General features: G+C 45.1%; 1 protein-coding gene across 3 annotated transcripts in view; it reads left to right on the top strand.

Moving 5' to 3' along the window:
* Nucleotides 1-27,483, top strand: part of CTPS2 (CTP synthase 2) — a 1,490,982-nt gene that overhangs the window by 727,871 nt on the left and 735,628 nt on the right. The window lies entirely within an intron of this gene.

The raw sequence follows: 27,483 nt of genomic DNA, 5'->3' as shown, positions 1-27,483 counted from the left end.
ATATTCCTGGAGTGTGGGTAGGAATGGTGAGTTATGGGCAAGTTTGCTTCTAGGGTGAAAGGATGACTAATTATTGTCTCCACGTTGAGCCATGCAGGCTTCCTGGAACTTACTGTCTCAAACCAGCGTGCACCTTGCACAGTGAAATATACTGTTTGGTAATGAACCCAGTTAGGGAAGTTACTTTGCCCTAGTTTGGAGAAGACTGGCAGATTACTTAGACTGATTCTGGCTTTTTTCTTGCGCCAGAGAAATTCGGAGACTGTCTTGTCAATTTCAGGAAGAAGTTGTGAGACAGGCAGACGAGAAGCATATTAATGAAAAAGTTAATCATCATTTTGACAGTTTTTGACAACCTGTCCCACCATGAATCATGTGTGGGAGTCCATGTGGACAATAATTCTCTAATTTTATCAGTCGTATTTCTTTCATGGATGGCAACTGCTTCCAAAAGATCATTGCCATCATATTTAATATTGGGTTTCCATTGAAAGCTGGAGGTGCCAACGATAAACGGGTGACAGTGGATGTTCAGAGGAAGTACTTCAGTTTCATCCTTGTTTAGGGAATAACCAGAAAAAGAGAAGTAGTGATGAATAATATCGAAGATCGCTGGAATGGCTGAGTCCGGGAATTCTTTAAATATTAAAATATCATCTGCGTATGCAGTAGCTTTATGGATTATGTCACCGAATTCTATGCCCAGGATGTCTGTGGATACATTTAGCATTACTAGAAGGGGATAAATGGCCAAAAGGAATAATAAAGGGGATAGTATGCAACCTTGGCGAGTGCCCTGTTGAAGGGCGACTGGTTATGATAAGGCACCGTTAACTTTAATTCTATCTGAGGGATTAGAGTATAAGGCCATGGTCATTCTAATAAAGTTTACACCCAGGTTATAGCTGGGCAGGGCGGCTTCTCGGTATGGCAGCAAAACCTTATCAAAGGCTATCTCAGCTATAGCCACTGCTGATGTGGAGAGCGGGCTGGAAGGTTTTCCAATCACATAGGATAATTAGCGGATGTTGTCACCGGTCATGTGGCCTTTGATATATCCCATGTGGGGGCCATTTTGGACATCAGAGGGGCAAGGCATATAGAGAGGATTTTGGCGTAAATCTTTGCCTCCATGTGTATTAGGGAAACAAGTCTAAACTTTTAAGGTCAGAGTGCTCTTTCCTATTTTTGGGGATGACCACTATGCTGGCCTCAGCAACAGAACCCGACACTGAACCAGAAGTAGCAAAATGGTTCAGGGTAGATTTCCGTGGTTTAATAATCATGGTAGCAAAGGTTTTATAAAAGTTGATGGGGAGACCGTCCAGTCCTGGTGCTTTAATAGTGAGTGTAAGGAAATGCCTCCTTGGCATGGTTACCCCCTGACTTTTTGCCTTTGCTGATGCTAAGTTTTGATTTGAAAGTGTGCTGGGGCCTGCTAACCAGACCCCAGCACCAGTGTTCTTTCCCTAACCTCTACTTTTGTTTCCACAATTGGCACACCCTGGCATCCAGGTAAGTCCCTTGTAACTGGTACCCCTGGTACCAAGTGCCCTGATGCCAGGGAAGGTCTCTAAGGGCTGCAGCATATCTTATGCCACCCTGGGGACCCCTCACTTAGCACAGACACACTGCTTGCCAGCTTGTGTGTGCTAGTGGGGAGAAAATGAGTAAGTCGACATGGCACTCCCCTCAGGGTGCCATGCCAGCCTCACACTGCCTATGTAGTATAGATAAGCCACCCCTCTAGCAGGCCTTACAGCCCTAAGGCAGGGTGCACTATACCATATATGCATGAGCACTATGCCCCTACAGTGTCTAAGCAAAACCTTAGACATTGTAAGTGCAGGGTAGCCATAAGAATATATGGTCTGGGAGTCTGTCATGCACGAACTCCACAGCACCATAATGGCTACACTGAAAACTGTGAAGTTTGGTATCAAACTTCTCAGCACAATAAATGCACACTGATGCCAGTGTACATTTTATTGTAACATACACCCCAGAGGGCACCTTAGAGGTGCCCCCTGAAACCTTAACCGACTATCCGTATAGGCTGACTAGTTTTAGCAACCTGCCACACACCAGACGTTTTGCTGGCCACATGGGGAGAGTGCCTTTGTCACTCTGTGGCTAGTAACAAAGCCTGCACTGGGTGGAGGTGCTTCACACCTCCCCCTGCAGGAACTGTAACACCTGGCGGTGACAGCACCCCAGGGCACTCCAGCTAGTGGAGTTGCCCGCCCCCTCCGGCCACGGCCCCACTTTTGGCAGCAAGGCTGGAGGAAATAATGAGAAAAACAAGGAGGAGTCACTGGCCAGTCAGGACAGCCCCTAAGGTGTCCTGAGCTGAGATGACTCTAACTTTTAGAAATCCTCCATCTTGCAGATGGAGGATTCCCCCAATAGGATTAGGGATGTGCCCCCCTCCCCTCAGGGAGGAGGCACAAAGAGGGTGTACCCACCCTCAGGGCTAGTAGCCATTGGCTACTAACCCCCCAGACCTAAACACACCCTTAAATTTAGTATTTAAGGGCTCCCCAGAACCTAGGAACTCAGATTCCTGCAACCTAAGAAGAAGAGGACTGCTAAGCTGAAAAACCCTGCAGAGAAGACGGAGACACCAACTGCTTTGGCCCCAGCTCTACCGGCCTGTCTCCCCACTTCTAAAGACACTGCTCCAGCTACGCTCTCCCCAGGGACCAGCGACCTCTGAAGCCTCAGAGGACTGCCCTACATCTAGAAGGACCAAGAACTCCCGAGGACAGCGGCTCTGTTCACCAAAGACTGTAACTTTGCAACAAAGAAGCAACTTTGAAACAACTTGCGTTTCCCGCCGGAAGCGTGAGACTTGGCACTCTGCACCCGACGCCCCCGGCTCGACTTGTGGAGAACAATCACTTCAGGGAGGACTCCCCGGCGACTGCGAGACCGTGAGTAGCCAGAGTTGACCCCCCCTGATCCCCCACAGCGACGCCTGCAGAGGGAATCCCGAGGCTCCCCCTGACCGCGACTGCCTGCTTCTAAGATCCGACGCTTGGTAAAGACTCTGCACCCGCAGCCCCCAGGGCCTGAAGGATCCGACCTCCAGTGCAGGAGCGACCCCCAGGTGGCCCTCTCCCTTGCCCAGGTGGTGGCTACCCCAAGGAGCCCCCCCCCTTGCCTGCCTGCATCGCTGAAGAGACCCCTTGGTCTCCCATTGAAACCTATTGAAAACCCGACGCGTGTTTGCACACTGCACCCGGCCGCCCCCGTGCTGCTGAGGGTGTACTTTCTGTGTGGACTTGTGTCCCCCCCCGGTGCCCTACAAAACCCCCCTGGTCTGCCCTCCGAAGACGCGGGTACTTACCTGCTGGCAGACTGGAACCGGGGCACCCCCTTCTCCATTGAAGCCTATACGTTTTGGGCACCACTTTGACCTCTGCACCTGACCGGCCCTGAGCTGCTGGTGTGTTAACTTTGGGGTTGCTCTGAACCCCCAACGGTGGGCTACCTTGGACCCAAACTTGAACCCCGTAGGTGGTTTACTTACCTGCAAAAACTAACAAACTCTTACTCCCCCCAGGAACTGTTGAAAATTGCACTGTCTAGTTTTAAAATAGCTATATGTGATTTATGTGAAAACTGTATATGCTATTTTGCTAATTCAAAGTTCCTAAAGTACCTACCTGCAATACCTTTCATTTGAAGTATTACATGTAAATCTTGAACCTGAGGTTCTCAAAATAAACTAAGAAAATATATTTTTCTATACAAAAACCTATTGGACTGGAATTGTCTCTGAGTGTGTGTTCTTCATTTATTGCCTGTATGTGTAGAACAAATGCTTAACACTACTCCTTTGATAAGCCTACTACTTGACCACACTACCACAAAATAGAGCATTAGAATTATCTCTTTTTGCCAGTATCATACCTCTAAGGGGAACCCTTGGACTCTGTGCATACTATTCGTTACTTTGAAATAGTACATACAGAGCCAACTTCCTACAGTGAGTCTAATTGAATTAAGTTGAAGGTTAAGGAAGAATTCTAAACAGGCTTCTTTGGCAGTGTTATTAGATAGACTGTATAGTTCGGTATACAGGTTATGGAACAGTTTCAGGATTTCCTCCATCATCATTTATAATTTGCTATGGTCATCCTTGATTCTCTGAATCAGATTAGAATTGCATTTGAACAGGTTTGCCGCTAGTGATCTACCACCTTATTTAAGTAGAACACTTTCTCTCCTTTCTGGGCATGTACTCATAGATGGGCACATTTACTGATGAGGCAGTTGAATTCATATTTGATTTGTTTTAGAGCCAGCAACTCTGAAGGATCATTAGTTTTTCAATGCAACAATTATTTGGCTTTGTTCTCATTAGATAATCTATCAAGAGATACTTTAATTAGTTTTTTTCCAGGACATATGGCTTATGAGTTATCTTCTGAAAAAACATTTCAGGGTGTCCTCGAGTATTGTCAGGGAAGACGTTGATTCTTTATTTTTCTGAAGGAATTGGACTAGTTATTTGTGAAGCTTATTCACCGTGATATCATCCTCCAGAACCTCAGTGTGCATACACCAGATTTGTCCCTTAAATTGAATGGGGAGGATTGAGATAGCTGCATTGTCTGAAATTGTGATAGTCTTTATGGACACAGACGATGTGCCCTGAAGTAGGAAGGAGTCGACCAGAAGGTAGTCGAATGTTGAAAAGGTATTGTGTGGAGGGGAGAAGAAGGTGAATTCGCTAACTGAGGGCTTTTGCAATCCCCAAATGTCAGTTAGACGATGAGCTGTACACAGGGAATGCATCACTTTGTGAGCTTTGGGAGTCCTGTACCTAAAAGCAAATTGTCTGTCTGAGGTGGCGTCCATCGGGACGTTGAAATCACTGCCCAGCACAATCCGGGCACTAGGGGTAAGAGTGGGAGTGTTGCAGGTAAGTTGTCCGGAAAATGTAGCATCATCTGTCGTCGAGGCATAAATGTTTACTGTGTACAATTCTGGAGACATGTCATCAGCCCTCTGCCATCATTATTCGGTTCTGATGTGATGATCGAGAGATGGAATTTTTGGAGATTAAGATGATTACACCATTCTTCTTAGAGATTGCTGCAGAGCAGGCAATATCAGAAATCCAACCAGAATTCATTGATAATGCTTCTTTTTAGCCTGTCCTGGTTTCCTGGAGAAAGAATAAGGCCCTCTTTACAAGTTTGCGGCGGCCGTGCTTTCCACTGCCCGTAATTCGAGCAGTGGAAAGTGCAACGGTGCTGTCCATGGGGGCCCCCGACACCCCCATTCCACCAGCCTTTCCATGGCTGTCCAACCGCCATGAAAGGCTGCCGGATTAGGGAGTTGTAATCCCCAGGGCTGGGCTGCATGCAGCCCCACCCTGGCGGATTACAACCGCTGAGACTGCCAGGCTGTTGACTGGCGGCAACCTGGCGGTGTCGGCGGTCGGACCGTGGGGGCTTCACCACGGTCGTAACATGGCGGTCAGACCGTCACAATCATGGTGGTTAACCTCCACCGCGAGTCTGGCGGTCTTATGACTGCCAGACTTATAATGAGGGCCTAAGTCACTATTGAGAGATTAACAGTATTCAGAGAATTTCCTGTGCTTCACAGGGTGGTTGAGTCCGTTGATATTAAGGGAAACAATCTTAAGTGATGAGGGGCAGTGATCAGCCATTCGAGGGGGAGGAATCTATAGTGAGCATATCCTAGAATGGGGCCACTATTTGTGGCAAGGTAAAGTGAGACTGAATGTGAGCGCAGCATGACTGAAGGGAGGCTAGGGTAACCAGACAGGGGGAGGAGAGGAAAAGAAAATGGAAAAATATAGGGGCTTATTTACAAGCTCTTTGCTCTACCTGAGCATCACTTTTTACGACACTCTAATCCCGCCGTGTCCTGCTCCATATTTACAAGCCAGAGGTAAGCCACTTTTCTGGCTTAATGAGGCCTTGTAAATATGGGCCGCCCAATGCAGCTTTCTACAGCAAAGGGGCGTGCAGTGGGTGTTGGTGTGGACGTCCCCATGCAACACCCATTGCTTTTTTACACTTGCCCAGATTTACAATGAAATGTAAATCTGAACCAGTGCTAAAAACTAATGCCTCCCCAGGGGTGGCGTTAAAGTGGCGCAACTAGGAGAAATATTTTTATTTCTCCTCGTTTTTTGCTCTTTCTTGGGTGTCTTGCTAGTGCCCAGGTCCACCAAGTAGGTGACCTGACCCTTCTTTTCTAGTATTGAGTAAGGGCCACTCCATCTGTCCCTGGGAGCCACAGGCTCCAGAACCCAAACTTTCTGCCCTGGCTGGAATTCTACCACTGTAGCCTTTTGGTCATGCCATAACCTCTGGAGTTGTTGGCTGGCCTCAAGGCTTTTGGATGCCTTTTGCATGTACTCAGCCATCCTAGTGCGGAGGCCAAGCACATAGTCCACCACATCTTGTTTAGGCTCATGGAGAAGTATCTCCCAGCCCTCTTTAACAAGTGCCAGTGGTCCCCTTACAGGGAGGCTAAACAGAAGTTCAAAGGGGGAAAGCCCTAATGCCTTCTGAGGCATCTCTCTGTAAGCAAAAAGCAGGCATGGCAGAAGGACATCCCATCTTCTTTTGAGTTTTTCAGGGAGGCCCATGATCATGCCCTTCAATGTCTTGTTGAATCTCTCAACAAGTCCATTGGTTTGTGGATGGTATGGTGTGGTGAATTTATAAGTCACACCACACTCATTCGACATGTGTTTTAGGCAAGCTGACATGAAGTTTGTACCTCTGTCAGAAACCACCTCCTTAGAAAAACCCACTCTGGTAAAAATACCAATCAGGTCCTTGGCTACTGCAGGAGCTGTAGTAGACCTAAGGGGAATTGTTTCAGGGTATCTCTGTAACATGATCCACTACTACCAGTATGTACTGGTTTCCTGAGACTGTGGGTGGCTCAAGTGGACCCACAATGTCCACACCAACCCTTTCAAAGGGGACCCCCACCACAGGAAGTGGAATAAGGGTGGCCTTTGGGTTGCCATCTATCTTGCCACTGGCTTGACAGGGGAAACCGCAGCTACAAAACTCGTTCACTTTCTGGGACATATTGGGCCAATAGAAGTTGTTGACAAGCCTACTCCATGCTTATGTTTGTCCCAAATGCCCAGCAAGGGGGATGTCATGGGCCAGAATTAGGATAAACTCTCCAAACTCCTGAGGCACTACCATTCTCCTGGTTGCACCAGGGCTGGGGTCTCTGGCCTCAGTGTAAAGGAGTCCATCTTCCCAGTAGACCCTATCGGAGTCACTGACATCTGCCTTCTCCTGTGCAACAGCTTGCTGCCTCCGGCCTTCAAGAGTGGGACAAGTCTTTTGTCCCTGGCACAGCTGTTCCTTTGAGGGTCCCCCGGGCCCAGAAGCTCTACCTGGTAAGGCTCCAGCTCTGTGGACTCAGTCCCCTCAAGGGATAAGACATCTTCGTGAGAAGAGAGGTCTTGTTTCTTTTGCTGTTCAGAGGCTGGTCCCCCAGTCCTCTTACCTTTTCTCTTGGAAGGTTGGGCCATTATTCCAGGCTCCAACACTTCTTTTTCACCTCGTGCTCTGCTTTGTGCTCTTGTTTTCACACACACCAGTTTAGGGATTCCCAGCATGGCTGCATTGGTCTTGAGCTCTATCTCAGCCCAAGCTGAGGACTCCAGATCATTCCCTAGCAAGCATTTCACTGGGATTGCAGAAGAGACCACCAGCTGGTTACAGGCCAGTATCCCCTCCCCATTCCCAAAGTCACCATAGCCATGAGATGGACTTTAGTCACATTGTCAGCATTGTTAACTGGATATGTTTGCCCAGCCAAATACCGTCAGTGGAAACCAGTTTCTCTGTCACCATGGTGACACTGACACCTGAATCCCTCAGGGCTTCTACATTTGTCCCATTAATTAAGAACTGCTGCCTGTATTTCTGCATGTTAGGCAGCCAGGCAGCATGTGTGACCATATACACCCCACCCTCTGAGACTACAGTAGCTTCAGTGTGAACCCTGATTTGCTCTGGGCAAACTGTTGATCCCACCTGGAGACTGGCTATTCCAGTACTAACTGGAGCAGTGCTAGGGGGATTCTGTTTGGGACATGCCATGTCTCCAGTTTGGTATCCATGCTGTTTACAGCTGTGACACCAGGTCTTCTTAGGATCAAAGCTTTTACCTTCGTACCCACTTGTGGACTGTGAAGAGGCTTGGGCCCACCCTCCTGTGCAGGGTTTTGGGCCCTTGGGAAGATTCTTTGTTTTTGTCCTTAGGTATCTCACCAACTTTCCTTTGGGGAGGCTTTGTGACCCCTTTCTTTTGGTCACCCTAGTCTTGACCCAGTGGTCTGCCTTCTTTCCCAATTCTTGGGGATAAATTGGACCTAGGTCTACCAGATGTTGATGCAACTTGTCATTGAAGGAGTTACTTAACAAATGTTCCTTCATAAACAAATTATAAAGCCCATCATAGTCATGCACTGCATGCCAGTTATCCAACCATCTAGTGTTTTCACTGAGTAGTCTACTAAATCAACCCAGGACTGGCTCGAGGTTTTGTGAGCCCCCCTGAACCTAATTCTATACTCCTTAGTGGTGAATCCAAAGCCCTCAATTAGAATAGCCTTCATGTGGTCATAGGATTCAGCATCTGTACCAGTGAGTGTGAGGAGTCTATCCCTACACTTACCAGTAAACAGTTCCCAAAGGGGGGCTCCCAGTAAGACCTGTTTAGGTTTCTGGTTGCACAAGCCCTCTCAAAGGCTATAAACCATTTGGTTTATTATCACCTTCTTCATATTTTTAGACAATCCCTTTGGGGATTTCTGGGATATCATTATTCTCTCTGACTCTATTTATGATGCTGCCACCATTAACGGGTGCTAAGCCCATTTCTACTCTCTCCATTTCTATAGCTAGGAGTTGTTGCTCCAAAGCTAAGCTTTTGGCCATCCTTGCTAAAAGGAGGTCCTCTTCATTGAGGCTGCCCTCAATGTTCCCAGAGAAGCTGGACTCCCCTGTGGAAGATCCAGATCCTGTGAGTACTATCCTTGGAGACAGGGACCCTAGGACCCTGATCTCCCTAGTTAGGTCAGGAGGGCGGAGGTCATCCTCCTCATCTCTAACATCTTCCCTGTCTAAGTCGAGGTCTTCCTCCTCAGCAAGGTGGTCCCTTGTATACTCTGCCAAGAGCTCCTGGAGCTTGACCCTGGTAGGGTTGGAACCTGTTCTAATCTTTTTCAGCTTACAGAAGGACCTTAACTCTGCCATCCCTAGATGGAGGTAAGGAGCGAGGTTGAGTTCCACAACCATTTCCTCTGAGCTGCTCATTATGTTACTAAAGTTAGGATTACTTTTTAAGAAACTAACCTACTTCAAGTTACTAATCCCTAACTTCCAGTAACTTTAAATCTAAAAAGAAATGCTAAGGGGACTTAACCAGGACCCTAGCAGGACTTTAATAATTTAGAAACATTTTCCAAATTCAAAAATCAGTTTCTAAGGACAATTTTGGAATTTAGTCATGTGATCAGGTATTGGCTGAGTAGTCCAGCAAATGCAAAGTTGTAGACCCCACTGCTGATCCACCAATGTAGGAAGCTGGCTCTGTATATACTATATCAAAATGAGATATAGGTGGTCATTACAACCCGGGCGGTACAGGACCGCCAGGGCTAAAATGACGGAAGCACCGCCAACAGGCTGGCAGTGCTTCCCATGGTATTTCGACCGCTGGGGCTGGCGGTTTCCCGCCACAATGGCCCCGGCGATAGTAATCCGCCAGGGCAGCGCTGCCCAGGGGATTATGAGTCCCCCTACCGCCAGCCTTTTTCTGGCGGTTTGAACCGCCAGGAAAAGGCTGGCGGTACGGGGAGTTGCGGGGCCCCTGGGGGCCCCTGCTCTGCCTATGCCACTGGCATGGGCAGTGCAGGGGCCCCCTGACAGGGCCCTATGCGGCTTTTCACTGTCTGCTATGCAGACAGTGAAAAGCGCGATGGGTGCAACTGCACCCGTCGCACAGCCGCAACACCGCCGGCTCCATTTGGAGCCGGCTCCCATGTTGCGGCCCACATCCCCGCTGGGCCGGCGGGGATGTCAAAATGGGCACCGCGAGAGTGCGGCCGCATTGGCGGCCGCACGGCAGTTACAACTTGGCGGGCGGCAATGAGGGCCATAGTGTGTACAGAGTCTAGGGGTGCCCCAGAGGCTTAGCAGAGGCTAAAGTAGATAATACTAATGCTCTCTTTTGTGGTAGTGTGGTCGAGCAGTTAGACTTATCAGAGGGTAGTTCAAAGCATTTGTTGTACACACACAGACAATAGAAGAAGCACACCCTCAATGACAACTCCAGACCAATGGTTTTTATATAGCAAAACATATATTTTCTTAATTTAGTTCTAGAACCACAAGATTCAAGTTGCAGGTAAGTTCTTCAATAGATTCATATTTCACACATATATCAATAGTACTTTGTTTGAAATCGATAAGTTACACAGTTTTTGAAATATTGGCAATTATCATTTTAAAAGTTGACAGTGCAATTTTCAGAAACAGTTCCTGAGGGCAAGAAATTTTCGTACAATTTACAGGTAAGTAGTTGACTTACAGTTCCAGTCTCTGGGGGTTAGGAAGTCCACAGGTTGGGGTTCAAGTTAACCCTAAACACTCACCACCAGCAACACAGGGCCGGCTGGGTGCAGAGTTCAAAGTTGAGGCAAATTTTACATGGGCTCCTATGCAGGCTGGGGTCACTCGGAATCAGGCCTGCCTGCAGGTAGGTACCCGCAACTTCGGAAGGTATACTTGGGGAGTTTAGAGGAGCACTGGGGGGGGCACACGTAGGCACCAAATATACACCCTCACAAACACTGGGGAAGCCAGGTGCAGAGTGTAAACAAGGCACAGGGTTTCCAATGATTCTCTATGAGGGGACCCTTGTTGGTCACTCAGATGCTGCAGGCAAGGTCCAGGGCGTCGAATCGGGCAAACCACAGGCTGGACAGGAGAGGAGGGCCGCCTGCTGAACATAGCTGCTCCGCAGGTCGGCTTCTCCAAAGCCTGGGGGCTGCCTAGTGCAGTGGTCTTTTAGGCGTCGGATATCTTCGTCTGGAGCTTTTGAGATCTGGGGGGTCCTTAGGATTCCCTCTGCAGGCGTCGTTGTGGAGGGGTGGAGAGGTCAACCCAGGGTGGGCACTTGCTTGCAATCTCCTGGGGACTCACTCTAGTCGGTTGGACTACCTGGACACGGGCTGTGGGCGCCAGGTGCACAGTGGTCAGGACTCACGCATTCGGAGTGGGCCTGGAGTCCCTGGTTGTTGTTTTTTGTTTGACAGGGCCCCTGCCCACAGGAGTTCTTGGTCCTTTTGGGTGCAGGGCAGTCCTCTGGAGCTTGGCAGAGGTTGCTGGTCCCGTTGGATTAGTTGCTGTTCTTGTGAGGTTCTTTGAAGCAGGAGACAGGCTGATAGGGCTGGGGCCAAGTCAGTTGTTGTCTTCCTTTTTCTCTGCTGGGGGTTCACTAAAAAAAGCAGTCCTTCTTTCTTGTCATGTCGCCAGGAATGTGATGACTTGGGTTCAGGAAAGCCCTTAAATCCTAGATTAAGGGGTGTACAGGGGTCTGTGTGGTGGCTAGTAATTGTGTTGGTATAGTCATTAGCAGTCCTGGCAGGAGCAATGGGTGGTGCAAGCTGCAGTAGCCTCCCAACGAGAGCCCTGGCACTTAATGTTTTACAAATTAAGCACTGCCCTGCGGCACCATACAGATGAGGTTTGAGACAGAAAGATAAGAACTAGAAACACACAATAGGTACAAAATCCTAAACAGCTGTGGACTCAGGAACTAAAGCGGAAGAATACAACAAAGGTAACAGGAAGAGTAAGCCTGGTGCAACTTGAAACTTAACAGACACCAGCTTGTGCATGCTGTAGGACTTTATACCAACTTGCCTTCATGGACTTGGAAGAACTAGTGGTTTACGGTCGGCTGTAGTGTGACTGGTGCGGCTTTATAGAACTGATTGGCACTAGATGGCTGCGCCCTTGTTAAACCTCTCCATATTCTCCTCTTCCTTTTTTCCTCTTTCTCCATGTTTGATGTCAACAAGGTATTTTCTGATAAATTGACCTGACACCGACAATGTGCCACACATCAGAAAGTGATATTTCCTTCCCTGCAGTAAATCCGGGCACTTCACATTTTTAGGGCCTAAATGCATTGCCACTTTTAATACTCTGAGTTCATAAAGAAAAGTGCTTACCAGCACACAAATGATTCTTATAATTGATTTGCTTAACCTAAAGCCACGCACCTTTCAGATAAACAGTAACTTTAGAGGTGGCACCGCTCAACTTGCGTTTCCCTCAACATTTGCACAGTGTTGATGTTTGGGGGGGCTATAAAAATAGAGGTGTACAAAATCTGTGTGGTTCTTTTAGAACCTCTTGATTTTTTAAAGCCTTGCTAATTTAATAAATCTAGGTCTTGTGCTAAAAGAACAATGTGCTTAAAAGACATGCAAAACGTACTTTTCGGTGAATGAAAAAAATCACCTACAGGTCACGTTTTGCACAGGCGGCAAACTTTAAAACTCTCTGAAAGTTGCAGAATTTTTCACGTTTACTATAGTTTACCAGCGAAAATATAATTTCTTCCTCACCTATATGACTTTTTCGGCTAAAGCTAATCTTTTTTAGGTGAATCCATGAGTAATGGCATGTTTTAACTAATTTGGAACACATGCTGTGAAAAAAATTATCTGGATTTTGAGCTCAAGGCAAAGATCACATGCTGTGTGAATTAAGCATTTTATCCTTTGAAGCAATTAGGAGTACATCTTATGCCTGCTCATTAAGTTAACTCGCGTAGAAGGAAAAACGAAAAAATAGTTGCAGCATACTGTTGGCCTTTAATGTATTTCTTCACTGGGCTAATTATGGTCAAGCAAGGTCCCAAACTGTTCATACTTCCGAAAGGTCACATGGGAATTTAAAACTAGTGAGTATTGCTGAGTGGCTCACAAAGCTTTACTTTACGTTGCCATGTGAATGAAAAATAAAAGATTCTGCAACTGGGCCAGTTAGTATGCTGGCAAGAAATTAATGAACCCTTAAACAACTCTGGTTATTCGTAGATGTTAAAGAAGATAAGATATTTCAGCAATTTAATTACACATATACAAATAGATGAATAATATATTTTTTTAGCTTCAACTGAGGCATAAAGCAAGTGAATGGCATGGGTCCTAACATGGGAAGGGGTGCTAACGGGAGGAAAGAAGCACACACACAGCACAGCACAGCAGTATCAGAGGTAAAATACCCCGTCCCGGAACCAGGCGAGGTCTTGTTTTAGCATAAATTATTCTACTACTGTGATCTCCCAAATAAGACCTTGTGAGATATCTGTATCTCTCTCCTCTCAGCCCCCCCATGCTCTCCTCTCCCAGCCCCCCCACCCCCATTTGCCCCCTTCTTGTTCAGTTCGGGTGAACTCCACTCTCCTTGAGTTGATAATATGAAGGTGAGCGTACCCCTGGGAGAGGGGGATGGATTAGCCCTGACACCCTTAAACCTTGTATACACTCGGGTCGTGACTAGTGGACACAGAACATATTTCACCCTGACATTATTGCTTCCCTCCAGGGAAGTAGTGCTACCACAAACATCCTCTTGTGAGAGGAGTGATATTGCCTTTGCATGACTCTATAACCTTGAGAGGTTGCTGTAGCATATTAGTCTGAAGATGAAGAGCAGTCTGTGCTGGACCCCACTTGGTAGCCCCAGTGCTCCACTGTGTCAGGGGCAATTCTTTCACAACTCTGGGAATCTGTGTTTTTAGATTGTCCCCCTTGACTCACCCCAAACCTCATTTTACTACAATGATCGCCCTAATAACCCTTTCTAGACTCACATCGCCTCTATCCCTCATTTGATTCATGCCAATTGCCATTTAACTATTAGGAGCTCTCAAGTAACACTATCTAGATTCTACTCTCCTTTATCCCTACTTTATCCTATTCAGTCAAACTAACAAACTCACATGTCCACCCCTCAAATTAACATCTTATGTTTTCCTATACTAATCCACCACTAATTTTTTGGGTTCCGGAGTAGTGTGCTACTCTCCCCAGAGCACTTCAAGACTTCATCAGGGGGTGTAAGGGCTACATAAATACAATTACAATTACAATAAATGCATCACATTCGGGCAGTACCACGGATGAGCAACACCCAGTTAAGATCTTCTAAACACCCCTCCTAAATTACTTACTCTCTCTCTGAGAATGAGTAAGAACATTAAGGGCCTGATTACAACTTTGGAGGATGGTGTTAATCCGTCCCAAATGTGATGGATATCCTGCGGTGGGTATTATGAGTTCCATAGGATATAATGGACTCGTAATACGGTAGGTGGTATATCCGTCACATTTGGGACGGATTAACACCGTCCTCCAAAGTTGTAATCAGGCCCTAAATTACTTCCCAACTTGCAAAACGTTAACACAGAGACATTGCCAATTACCATTCTTGAGGTAGTTGATTCACCCAGGTGCTCCCAACGTTTTTATACTGCCAAATTTCAGATGGCTGAATGGTGTGGGGTTTCCACTCAGCTTGTACTGGGAACAAAAACTCTTCAGCCCCACAGAGGTAGATGCTGTAGGCCCACCTGTGGCTTCACTGATTCCCTCAGGGTTATAGACACCACTGTGCTCTGAGTCACTCTCTATACTTTTTGCTGTCGGATTCAGTTCCCCAGTCTGCTCAGGTTCTCATTCATCGTTAGATTGATCCCCTCCTAATTCAGGTAATTCAGTTGACCCTGTAGAGTGACATCTTCAAAACCTTTTGAAAAAGGACATATTCCGGGTTACTATCGGGAAGCCACGGAGCAGGCACCCTTACGTGTCGTCTACCAGCTCATGGCGCCCATTATGGAGTGCTTGAAGTGGCCTCTGAGATTCAGGTGCCCGATGCCCCAGTGACACTTCATATTTCCCAATTGCCAGGTTTAGATCACTGTAGGGGCCAGCTGCAGGCAGTCATCCTATTGTGTGGCCTCTGCTGTGGCGCTCATTGTCACGGAGAGTGATTGGGACTTTTCAGCCATGTACCTCATGTATTCCTTTATCTCTTGTGCCCCACGCTCCTCTAGCTGGGTCTCTGCTTGGGGGTGTTGAGACAAATAGTCTGACAGACTGTGGGAACCTGATTTAGTAATTCTGCAATTGGAGAACCCACAACTCTGTGTCGGCCAGTGTTTTTTTAATGTTAATCCTTGAAATAACAGTACCAGGGTCTTGTAGTCAGTCTGTACCACAAATGGGCATCAATACACATGCAGATTAAAATGGCGGCAACCCTAGTGAATGACAGTGGCCTCCTTTTTAATCTGTGAATAGCCCTGTTCTGTGGGCTTCAAGGATCTGCTTCTGTTCGCCACTGGGGCCTATTCATCACAGTCCTGTATCTGTGATAGCATTGCATCTAAGCCGGTAGTACTTGGATCTACAGCCAGCTTTATGCCCTTGAGAAAACCAAAGTATACCAGAGTAGTGTCAGCCAAAAGTGTCTCTTTGGTCAGATGAAAAGCCTCTTTGTGGCAGGGTTCCCATTTCCACAGTGTCTGAGCCTTTGTGAGCTCTTCCAGTAGTTGAGTAATGAAACTCAGGTCTTTAATTAACCTACTGCATTAATTGACCATCCCCAGGAAAATTTAGACTTTCGAGACACATGAAGGAACATGCATGATCTTTACGTCTTGTATCTTGTCTGAAAATGAGGTTCCCCGGAAGCAGATAACTAATAACCAAAAAAGCTGATGTTGTTTCTCAAGAACTCAAACTTTTCTTTGTGTAGCAGTAGTCCATTGTCCCTCTGTCTCTGAGGTACACAATCTGTAGACTTACATTGTGTTCATCTATTGATTTTGCATATACCCGGATGTCGTCATCTACTTTTATTACCCCTCTGAATTCAGAGAGAACTGTATTAGATTTTGAAACACTTTGGCTGCACTAGAGATCCCATAAACAATTTCTTCTGCTGTCCAAGGCCCATTGGTGTTAAGCATGTCATGATGTAGTGTGACACAGGATGTAGCATTATCTGGTGGTAGTCGAAGCAGAGATCAATTTTTCAAAACCACCCTGCTCCACTCAACTCCCTAATGATGTAATTGACTGTCATAGTGACATGCCTTTCTCTTTTGATGGCTGCATGTTGGAGCCACATGTCTACCCATATTCACTCTTCTCCCCATTGTTTAGGCTTCCTGGTAATGACAATCGGGGACAAACAGGGTGTGAGCTCCTCAACCTTCTCAATGATGTCTGCCTTTTCCAGCTTTTTTCATGGCTTTCACCTTAGGTCTTAAATGGAAGGCCACTCACCGCTGTCTCAGAGCAATGGCTGGACTGATCAGTCAATGTGGAGAGTCTCCGTTCTGTTCTTTAGGCACCTTATGCCCTCAAATATGTTCTGAAAGGCTGGTGTGCACTCGCAATGCAAACTGAACAAGCTCAAGGTCTTCTTGCTGAGATATAGGCATTGACTGTCAGCACATCATGAGTGATGGTTGCCTTGAATCAGCCTTTGAGCGCTAGTGGCATATTTGCCCATACGTATATACTTTGACCTTCGCTGGACTGAGTAGTGCCTTTGACTTTTGGTTGTCATAGGTCTTTCTTGCCATTATATTGATGAAAGGCCCTGTATCAATAATGGCTACCAGCTTTGTCATCCCTACTAGGACTTGGCACTTTGGTGGGGAGTGGGTCACAGCTCAGGTATGTCCTACAATCAATAAAGTATGAAACAGTTCTGCCAGCTCATCATCATCCATTTCTGTTATATCTCCCTTATCCGTCTCAGCTCACTGTTGTCTGTGGTATTATCTCAGAGTGCCGTCTAGTTTGGCACACACTGGCAAAGTGATTCAGCTTCTGGCAGAACACACACACCTTCCCACTTGCTGGGCACTCATCGGGTGGTGAAAGAGACCACCACAGTATCTAGAGACAACTTTCAGCATGAGTCCTGCCGATCTTCTGCTGGGCAGCTTGGCCACTGAAATCATGTTCATGGGCTCTGACCTGACTGGTTTTTTGAGAGCTGCCTTTATATGGGAAGCTCTGGTTTTCAACAGCTCTTCCGATCGGCCCATGGCGAGTATGTCTTTCAGGGACATACCTGCCACTTGGAGCATGTGCTCCCACAGTTTGGTGGATGTGGACACAAAATCTCCTCTGTTTCATTCATTAAGGTGCTGGTGGTAGCCAGTTGTTTGAGTCTCGCATGAAAGATGTCAAGAGATTCCTCTAGCTCTTGACAGGCCTGTCACAATATGAACCTCTCATATTCAGAATTGCTGAGCGGTTCGAAGGATGCATTTAGGGCTCTGTAGGAAGCTGGCTCTGTATATATTATAACAAAATGAGATATAGTGTGCACAGAGTCCAGCGATTTCCCAGAGGGTTAACAGAGGCTAAAGCAGATAGTACTAATGCTCTCTTTAATGGTAGTCTGGTAGAGCAGTTAGCCTTATTAGAGGGGAGGGCAAAGCATTTGTTGTACTCACACAGGCAATAAGGGAAGCACACACACAATGACTAATTCCAGACTAATGTTTTTTATGTAGCAAAAATATCTTTTGTTAATTTATTTCTAGAACCACAAGATTCAAGTGGCAGGTAAGTACATGAATAAATAAGTATTCTACTTATGTATCAATACAACTTTGATTGGAATTGGCAAGTTGTAAACTTTTCGAATAAATGGCAATAATCTGTTTTAAAAGTTGACAGTGCAATTTTTAGAAACAGTTCCTGGGGGAAAGAAAAGTTAGTACGATTTGAAGGTACACACAAGACTCTGGGGGTTAGGAAGTCCACAGGTCGGAGTTCAAGTGAACCCCAAACACCCACCACCTGCAACACAGGGCCGACCGTGTGCAGAGGTCAAAGATGAGGCAAGTTTAACATAGGCTCCTTTGGAGACTGAGGACACTCAAAATCAGACCTGCTTGCAGGTGAGTACCCGTGTGTTCGAAGGGCAGGCCTGGGGGGTTTAGAGAAGCACTCAGGAGACCACAGGTCAGCATGTAACACACACCCTCAGCGGCGCAGGGGCAGCCTGGTGCAGGGTGCAAACACAGCGCCAGGCTCCCAATGCTTTCCTATAGGGGTCACCGGGGGTCACTTAGATGATGCAAGCTGGGTCCAGGGGGTCGGTTCTGGAAAACCAGAGGCTGGACACATAGGAGAGCTGCCTGCTGAACGTTGCTGCACCAGAGGTCGGGTTCCCCACGGCCACCGGCCTGCGGGTGCAGTGTACCTTCTGGCGGCGATGTGTATCTTCATCCGGTGCTGTCGTGGTCAGGGGTGTCCTCCGGTTTCACACTGCAGGTGTCGTTGCAGAGGACAGGAAAGGTCAACCCAGGTTGGGCACTTGCTCGGAATTGCCTGAGGATCCTCTGTAGTGGGTTGTGCCTTCTGGACACGGGCCGTGGCGTCAGGTGCAGAGTGGTCAGGACTCACGGATCTGGGGAGGCTCTGGAGTCCTTAGGTGTAGTTTCTTCTTCAACAGGGCCTCTGTGGATGGGAGTTCTTTGTCCTCTGGAGGCTTGGCAGAGGTTGCTGGACCTGCAGGATGTGTTGTATTCTTTTGCAGGGCTTTTGAAGATGGAGACAGGCCGGTAGGGTGGGGGCCAAGTCAGTTTTCGTCTCCCGTCTTCTATGCTGGGGTTACAGTCCTTCTTCTTTCTTCTATCTTCTTGTGAGGTCACCTGGAATGTGATGACGTGGGTTCAGGGGAGCCCTTAAATCCTGGATTTAGGGGCTTTACATGGGTCAGAGTGCAGTAGCCAATATCTACTGTCCCTGAGGGGGCTACCCCTTCCCATGTCCACTCCCTTTGGGGAGGGGGACACAAACCTAACCCTATTGGTCCCGGTCCTCCAAACTAAGATGGAGGATTTTGCAAGCAGGGGGTCACATCAGCCCTGGACACTTTACGGGTGGACCCAGCTGAGGTGGTCACTCCTCCCTGATTTCCTTAATTTTCCTGACGGACTTGCCGCCAAAGTGGGGCTTTGTCCGGGGGCGGGGGTCTCCACTAGCTGGAGTGCCCTGGGACACTGTAACAAGAGGCTTGAGCTTTTGAGGCCCACCACCAGGTGTTATAGTTCCTGCAGGGGGGAGGTGTGAAGCACCTCAACTCAATGCAGGCTTTGTTTCTGGCCACCTAGAGCACAAAGGCTCTCACCCCATGTGGTCAGAAACTTGTCAGTCTGGGTTTATTGTGCTGAAATGCTTGATACCAAAATTCCCAGTATTCAGTGAGGCCTTTATGGAGCTGTGGAGTTCGTAATGACAAACATCCAGACCATATACTCAGTATGGCTACAATGCACTTCCAATGTCTAAGAATGGTCTCAGACACTGTATGCACATATTGCTCATGCAGCTATGCCCTCACTTGTGGTACAGTGCAACCTGCCTTTGGGCTGTAAGGCCTGCTAGAGGGGTGACTTACCTATGCCGCAAGTAGTGGTTTGTGGGCATGGCACCCTGAGAAGGGCGCTATGTTGACTTTGTCTTTTTCCCCACCAGCACACACAAGCTGCAGTAGCAATCTGTATGTGCTTAGTGAGGGGTCTCCCAGGGTGTAATAATACATGCTGCAGCCCTTGGGAACATTCCATGGCCACAAGGCTCTTGGTACCATGGGTACCTTTTACAAGAGACTTAAATGTGTGCCAGGGTGTGCCAATTGTGGAAACAATGGTATAGATTTTGAGAAAGAACACTGATTCTGGGGCCAGGTTAGGAGAATCCCAGCACACTCTCAGTCAAAGTTAGCATCAATATCAGGCAAAAAGTGTGTGGGGGGTAACCATGCCAACTTTCCTACAGGCTGCAACCATTGTAGTGTACGTGTGTGGCGGTCCCACTGCTGGAAGAGTTAAAGACAGTTTGTAAATACTCTCCCCCACAAGTTGGAGGAGGACAGTTTGTTTTCGTTCATTTTCAACCCTATTGGCCATAAAATAGAGATCCAAATCATTCCTCCCATATTTGTCATGTGTGGTGTTGTGCTGCGAATGGGGCCGGTATCGCAATTTGCGAATCGGTAATAGCATTTGCGATTTTTAAGAAATCGCTATTACCGATTCGCAAATGTGATACATGGCACTTTGCGAGTCGGAAATAGCGATTTCTTAAAAATTGCTATTTCCGAATCGCAAAGGGCCGTGATGATACATCTGGCCCTTTATGTTAACCGTGAACGGTTGGGAGAAACACAAAGTCAGGATATAAAACCTAATACAATAATTGTGGTTGTGTATACCATGAAGACTATACTACTTCTCAAATGACCCTTTCTTTGTAGTCTTAGAACAACAACAGATGGAGGAAAAATAATAAGGATCTAACCCCATGACTTACCAGTTTTCATGCAGCTCATTGATGAATTTTTATTTATTTATTTATTTTTATTTCTATTTAATTGGGAACTACATGGACCATAATGCACTGTTTAGTTTGTATCACCTGAGGGTATAAATAGCAAAAGGGAAAAGGGACTCACTTACTGTGAACAAGACTCCTGAGGGAGTTGAAACGCGTTGGTGGTTGTTATTTGGATTACATTTGCACTATTGATACCTCGTGGAGTGCAGTGAATACTTTTTGAAATTTATATATATATATATATATATATATATATATATATATATATGTATATCAATATTTTGAATCACAAATTGTATTCCCCTTCTCAAGCAAGACAGTTTGGAACTTGCATGTGTGGATAGTACATTAGAACCACAGGGGCATATGTACAAACGTTTTTTACAGTCGCAGACGGACAGATTTGCAGATATAAGCATACCAAACTGCTATTTAGTAACTTTTTACCAAATCACAATTCGTCTAGCAATTTGATATTTGGATGGGGTGTGTTTAGGATGTCCCTTCCAAATACAGAACTGCAGTGGTATGTATGAATGTTTTGCGACCAAATTACGATCACAAACCATTCATATTTTACCCATACGTCAAAAGGGGGTGGTAACTTTTGCAAATGGGAAAGAGCCTTCAAGAGATCCCTTTTCCTTTGTCAATGTTGAAGCAAATATTTTTAAGAGCTGGAAGTTGTTCCGCCGACCACTGCCTACTCTTAAAAAATTAAACAAACATTACATTTAATTTTTTAAAGCACATCCCATTCCTTTAAGGAAAACAGTCTACATTAAAAAAAAGTGCATACAAGACTTGTCATTAGATACCTCCAATAAAAATAAAAAGACAGCTGAAGCCGAAGACTGCTAGAATCCTGGATATAATTAAGCAGGATTTGGCACTGGCAGATCCGTGGCACCTTGAAAATCTCGAATTCACTCAATATACATGTTACTCTGCTAGGTTTCGGTCTGCCTCTCGCTTGGACTTTTTTTTTAACATCTAGGTGGTCGAAAAGTGGGGAGGTCGAAACTTTCTTTCTCAGACTATTCCATGGTTCAGATGGAGGTTATGTGGGAAGGCGGGGAGGTAAAAAGTCCATAATGGCATTTTGATAAGTCACTACTTTCTGACCAAACTTGACTTAAAGATTACTTTATTGAAAAGCAATCAATTTAGTTCAATAACAAGTTTATTTAGACCACAGTTCTAACATAAATACATTAATTAATACCATGCAACACAATTACTTAAATAAAATTTGAAGTACTCAGTTAAAATTATTATTCTTTAACTTCCATTCCATCTAAATTGGACATGTATACTTATTCCACAATGTTGATCTAAAAGTTTATGTTTCACTGTTAATAAAATACATCCAATTGCACAAACAACATCAATAAACTGCATGTTCAATAACAACTTCACAGCTTTATTATGCCTATTTACCCTGTATTTTCCTAAAATTGTTTTTCAAATTGTTGGTCTTTCCATCCAAATATAAAACCAATCCAACAAATATGGACGTTTCGGCATTTAATCTGCAACCCACATTTACAAACCCCTACATTCTCCCTTAAAACATGGCCATCTCTAGATTAGTCTAAAATGGTTTTATACCAATCCTGCATTTAGAAATTTCCTGTCTCATTTCAGTGTTGCCAAGAGAAGCTAGATACGAGAAAGAGCATGGATTTTGCCACACCTCCCATATATGCAGCTAGAATTTTGGGTGAGCCAAGAATTCAGTTATAGTGAGAGGGTCTCAGCAAAACCTATTCTTAATGTTTGAAATATTTCCTCTCAAAATGCACTTACCATTTTAATTGACTTTTCACAATCTCATCTGTACAGTATGAAGCCACCTTGTCCCCCTTCGACTGTAAGAGCCTCTCCAAATATTCAAGGCTGCTGTCTCCGAGAGCTTACGCCATAATGTAAGCCCAGTATCCAAAGTTATTGCTTGAACCATGGCTGACATTGGTATATTCAGGATAAGTGTCAGTTACTGCCACTTTGTATTTTCCCAACTCTGCGTACCACTTAGGAATACGATTTCAGCACTTTATAAAAACTTAGGGCTTCATTTAGAGTATGTCGGAGGGGTTACCCCATTACAAATGTGAAGGAGATCCTGTCCGTTGTATTATAATTCCATTATGGCCTATGGAACTTGTAATACAGTGCAGGGGATCTCCGTCATGCTTGTGATGGAATAACCCCTCTGCCAAACTCCAAATCAGGCCTTTAATCTGGACCAATGCTTTCAAAGCTGTAAAATCTGGGGTCATGTCCCCCCATCGTATTCCCTCCTAAACTTACGTAATTCTTTAACCTTAGTAACAGCGTTTGCTTTCATCATTTCACTGTGGTTTTTCAAAATTATTTTTTATTAAAACGTATACTAAGGTATCTGTATACATCTACTTCCTCAATGCTGCATGGATCTAAGTACCACAAGTAACTATTCTTCTGGTGTCCACAAACATTATTTTTGTTTTCTTAGTATCAATCAACAAATATCTTTCCTACAGTATCAGGCAAATGTCTTCAATTTCCTCTTGAGGCCCACCTAGCCTTGAATACCCGGTTATCAGCATAGAGTAGACAGGTTACATGCTTCCCCCTAACTTTGGAAAGAAGGACTTTGTAGCTGATAACTCCTCCAGGATATGTCCTAAATAAAGTACAAATGCATTTTGGAGCTGGTACACAGCTTTGCTGGAGTCTGTTTCTTATTTCAATCTTCTCTGACAGGCAACCATCATTTTTCAATTCTACTTTTGCCCAGTTCCCAGTACAAAGTTCTCTCAAGACCCATAATAACACTTTTGGGATTCCTAACCTTTCTAAATTACTCCATAGGATCTTACAATTTACCAGGTCGAAAGCTGACCTAAAATCAACAAAACAACAATAAAAAATCCCTTTGTAATTGTTTGCCTTCAACCATAAACTAAAGGAATTATCTGTTGTGGCATTTCCTTCCTTAAACCCTCCCTGGTCTGACAGGATAACTGCATTCTCATTGACCCATTCCTTAAGCTCCCTCAAAATGAATTTTTCAAATGCTTTTTGCCCAATAAACATCAGACTAATTAGCCTATAATTCCTTGGATCTGAGGACAACCCATTCTTATGGGTAGTTTGATTATTGCACCCTTTCAGCTTTTCGGCATTACTCCAGTTAATAGTATTGCTTTAAACAGCCTACAAAATATCTTAATCCACCAATCAATGTTAATCTTTATCAAAATGACCGGGATATTATCTGGCCCGACTGCTTTTGTCAAGGAAAGACATTTGTAATATTCCCATTATAGATTTTACTGTGATATTTGACAGGAGCTCCCTATCCACTTTAAAAACAGCCTGTACAACTATAACTGTCCCAGTTGCGTATACGGCTCCGAGATGTTCTTTTCATGCTTGTTCTGCTACCAAGAACTCTAACTTATGGTGGTGATTTCCAATCCGCGATACAACAGATGCCAAAAAAAAATGTATATGTTCAATTGCTATTACCGGTTGCAATACTTCCTAATTTGCAATATAATATTTCTATTACTTTTCCCAGAGTGATTATTTATACGTCTGCATATCCTACGTATCTCCCACTCTGTCAGGTTTATCTGGCCCCTTCTCTTTAATCTACTAATGGCCCTTACCTTACTTACCTGCCTATTGCATGTTCCATCAAACCATCCATTTTAACATACCATCCTTTTTTACAAGATTTATTCCTGTCTCTCTTGCTGGTCCCTTATGGATATTACTTTGCTCTACTTTTATACACTTTATTATTTATTTCACTAGTTTCATGTACTAGCTTCCCACTTCAGAGATCCTGGATTTAGTATCCTCAACCTCAAATTGTATGGGCTGACCTGCAACTAATTCTACCTCTTTCTCAACTAATCTTGTTGAGATTCTTCTAGGTCAAGTAACATCAGTTATAATTATCTTAACCCAGTCCCTCGTGATTTCCAACTGGAGGCTGTTATGCAGCGGCCAATGCTATAGTAAGCATTTGGATTTCTGACACTAGGTTGAACTGCCAAATAAGCAGGGCCGGCTCCTCCGTTAGGGCGGCAAAGTATCAGCCCCGCCAGCAACAGAAGCTGCAAAACTTTCACAACAAGGGGATAATAAACTATGTTTATTATCCCCTCGTTGTGAAAGGGGCGGGGCATCTGGGATGAGAAGCAGTGAGGGGGAGTGCTCAGCACTCCCCCTCACTGCGCTTGTGTGTTTGGCCAGCCATCTCGGGACGGCCAGACACACATGCACGGTAGGCTCTCTCCAGCCCGGTAACTGCACAGGCTCCAAGTCTGCCTAGGCGCTCCCAGCTAATCCGGACGCTGCTTTGAGCAGCATCAGGATTGGCCACAGGGCAGGCTGGGAGCCTATGCCTGCGTGCAGCCAGCAGGGAAGAGGAGCGCAGCATGGGACGGCGTCAAAAATGTAAGTGTTCATTTAAAAAAAAAAACATTTTTTAATAAAAGTTAAGATCTCCCTCCCACCCCCCGAGCACCACACCTGCCCTGCTCCTTATGAGCAAAGCGAGCCGCGACTACAAATAAGTATAAAAATATAATCAATACTGCATTTTTTCACTTCTCTTTAAAATGTTTGACCTGCTGGTTGATTGCCTATAAGGTGCCCGTTCAAACAGATCAGATCCAACTTTTCCATTATCCCCTGACTTTTTAGATCCACCTTGGAGAAACGTACGGCTGGGAAATCTTTCTCTTGTATGGTATAAATGTAATGTAAATCATCATACAATGTATTACTGGGGGGTACTTTTGTGTTGATGTTCCCACCTATCAATATTAAGCCTTTACTATTTGTAGTCATGCAGTTCTTCATATCCACAAGGAAGTTATCAAGTTCTTGTTCGTTACTATATTTTCCCTTCCCACACACATTTACCACAATAATCTGTTTCATTTTAGCTAAATTCTGATGGAGATTTATTTTTTATATCTGTACCCAACTACAGTTTGAGGGCATTTGTCTCACCTCCTGGGATATACTAGTTGAGACTAGAGTTAACATGCCCCTAAGGGATGCCCCAGTGGATTCTCTCTTGCCTTGCAATAAGTGTGAATTAATACATCAAACTTTGTTGACTCTAGATTCCCTGCACTGCTACGTCTCCTGTATACCTACAATATTGTTCTCTTTTAACACTATGTCCAGCTTCCTAGTATTTTTTAATCTCTTTACTCTGTGGATATTCAAATTCACCATTCTAAGACCGGGCCAGGATGCGGTGTTTCTCTAGTTAATAATGCTAAGCCCTTACGTCACATATTTATCCTGATGGTATGGTAAGAACCTTCCAGTAGACCTGTATGCTCCCAGCCTCTACCTTTGCTTTGTGAGTGTAATTTTTAACTTGTCCCTTACCTCATCTGAGTGGTACCCATACTTTTGGCCTTGTTCTCCATACCACACTGTTCTCATTTCCTCATGTGTTAAGGCAGCATGTTTTTTCAGAAAGGGAGCTGTGGGAGATTTTAATTCTCCTTATTGGGTATTAAACTAATACCGTTATTTTCCAAAACCCATTCCTCTTACAAAATCATAGTTTTTAGTAAGTGTGAGCAGAATTCCTGCCTTGTAATTTCCTGTCCCTTTTCTGGTGTTATAAAACCAACCAGGTTAATATCATCTAATGTAATAGAGGCTAACCCCTCATAGCTCCTAAAGATCACCAAAATTCACTCCCTGTTTATTGTTCTTAATTTGGCACTTATTTTCCCATTCCTAAGGGTTTCCACATATAGCCTTAGATTCCCTACATCCACTGCATGCATCATTGCTGACTTTTTTGCCTTTGACTTTATACGTTTTCTCTGGGGGGAACTACTTTTTTGTGCTTCTAGGCTTGTGACTTCCCTCTCTTGTACTCTGCAAGCTTGTTGCCCATTTACCTTTTCTGTCCAATCTTCATTTTGCAATATCTAAACGGCCCACATATTTTATAGAATACACGATCACCCATTTTTTATCAGCATTGGCTGATGGGTAGATACTGTGCTTCGCTCCAGCCTAACTTCATCAACCTTCCTTTTTGTCTCATTCAGTGGCCTCACATGACCAGGCATACAGGAATTAATACTTTTAAAATCGCCTGCTATTATTTTTGTAAGGCACTGTGATTTGTCATTGCTTCATTTGCTTAATAATACTGATTCTGATATGCCATGCAGGGTTCTCTGCATCAGTAATAGTGTGCCCAACATTGATTTTAACGTACATCCCAATGTATCTGGAATTTCTTGAAATGAGCTACCCCATGTCACTTTACTCAGATTCTCCCTCTTACTCTTACTGCACAGTTTGCGTAAGACTGCCACACTGGCCCAGAGCCATGTACTCCTTGTTTTGCCAGGCCTGTACAAATATCCCTATCAAGGAGCACTTACTACAACCATTTGAATTCTCCAGTGTTTGTCTTTGGTCTGAGTTATAAATTCCAGCAAAGACGAAGAAAGGCGTCTGGCGCTGCCTATCGAATGCAGATCATCTAAATCAAGGCCAGCGATCATCAAATCATTCAGTTAACCTGCAGCCCACCTTACTGAACCCTGCCCTTTTACTTTATTACTCCGATCAAAACCAATATCCAGGGTAGGTATCAGCGTTACCTTGAAATGCTTCCTGATAAGATTTGATATAGATACTGCCAGGGTTGATACTGAAGTGGTGGGGGACTTTAAGTTGGAATTACTAACAGCAAGCTCCTTCACCTCTATACTGTTAATGCCCCTAAATGTCAATATGGAATTAGGTAGTTTTTGAAAAACTCTTGGCTGGAGAAACTGAAACTAGTGTACCAATGGCTTCCTTCAGTCTCCAGGCATGTACCTCCTTTTACATTTTTTTACCACTTTAGGCTGGCTTCCTTCTTTGAAACATCTTCACAGCGTTATTCTTGTGGGAAGTTCTTACAACGTTTTACTGACACTTTTACTGTCTTTGCTAATTCACTTACATAGAAC

The sequence above is a fragment of the Pleurodeles waltl genome, chromosome 8 (assembly GCF_031143425.1).
Source record: "Pleurodeles waltl isolate 20211129_DDA chromosome 8, aPleWal1.hap1.20221129, whole genome shotgun sequence".
Lineage (NCBI taxonomy): Eukaryota > Metazoa > Chordata > Amphibia > Caudata > Salamandridae > Pleurodeles > Pleurodeles waltl.
The sequence above is the reverse complement of the archived record's forward strand: the minus strand, read 5'-3'. Positions and strand labels throughout refer to the sequence as shown.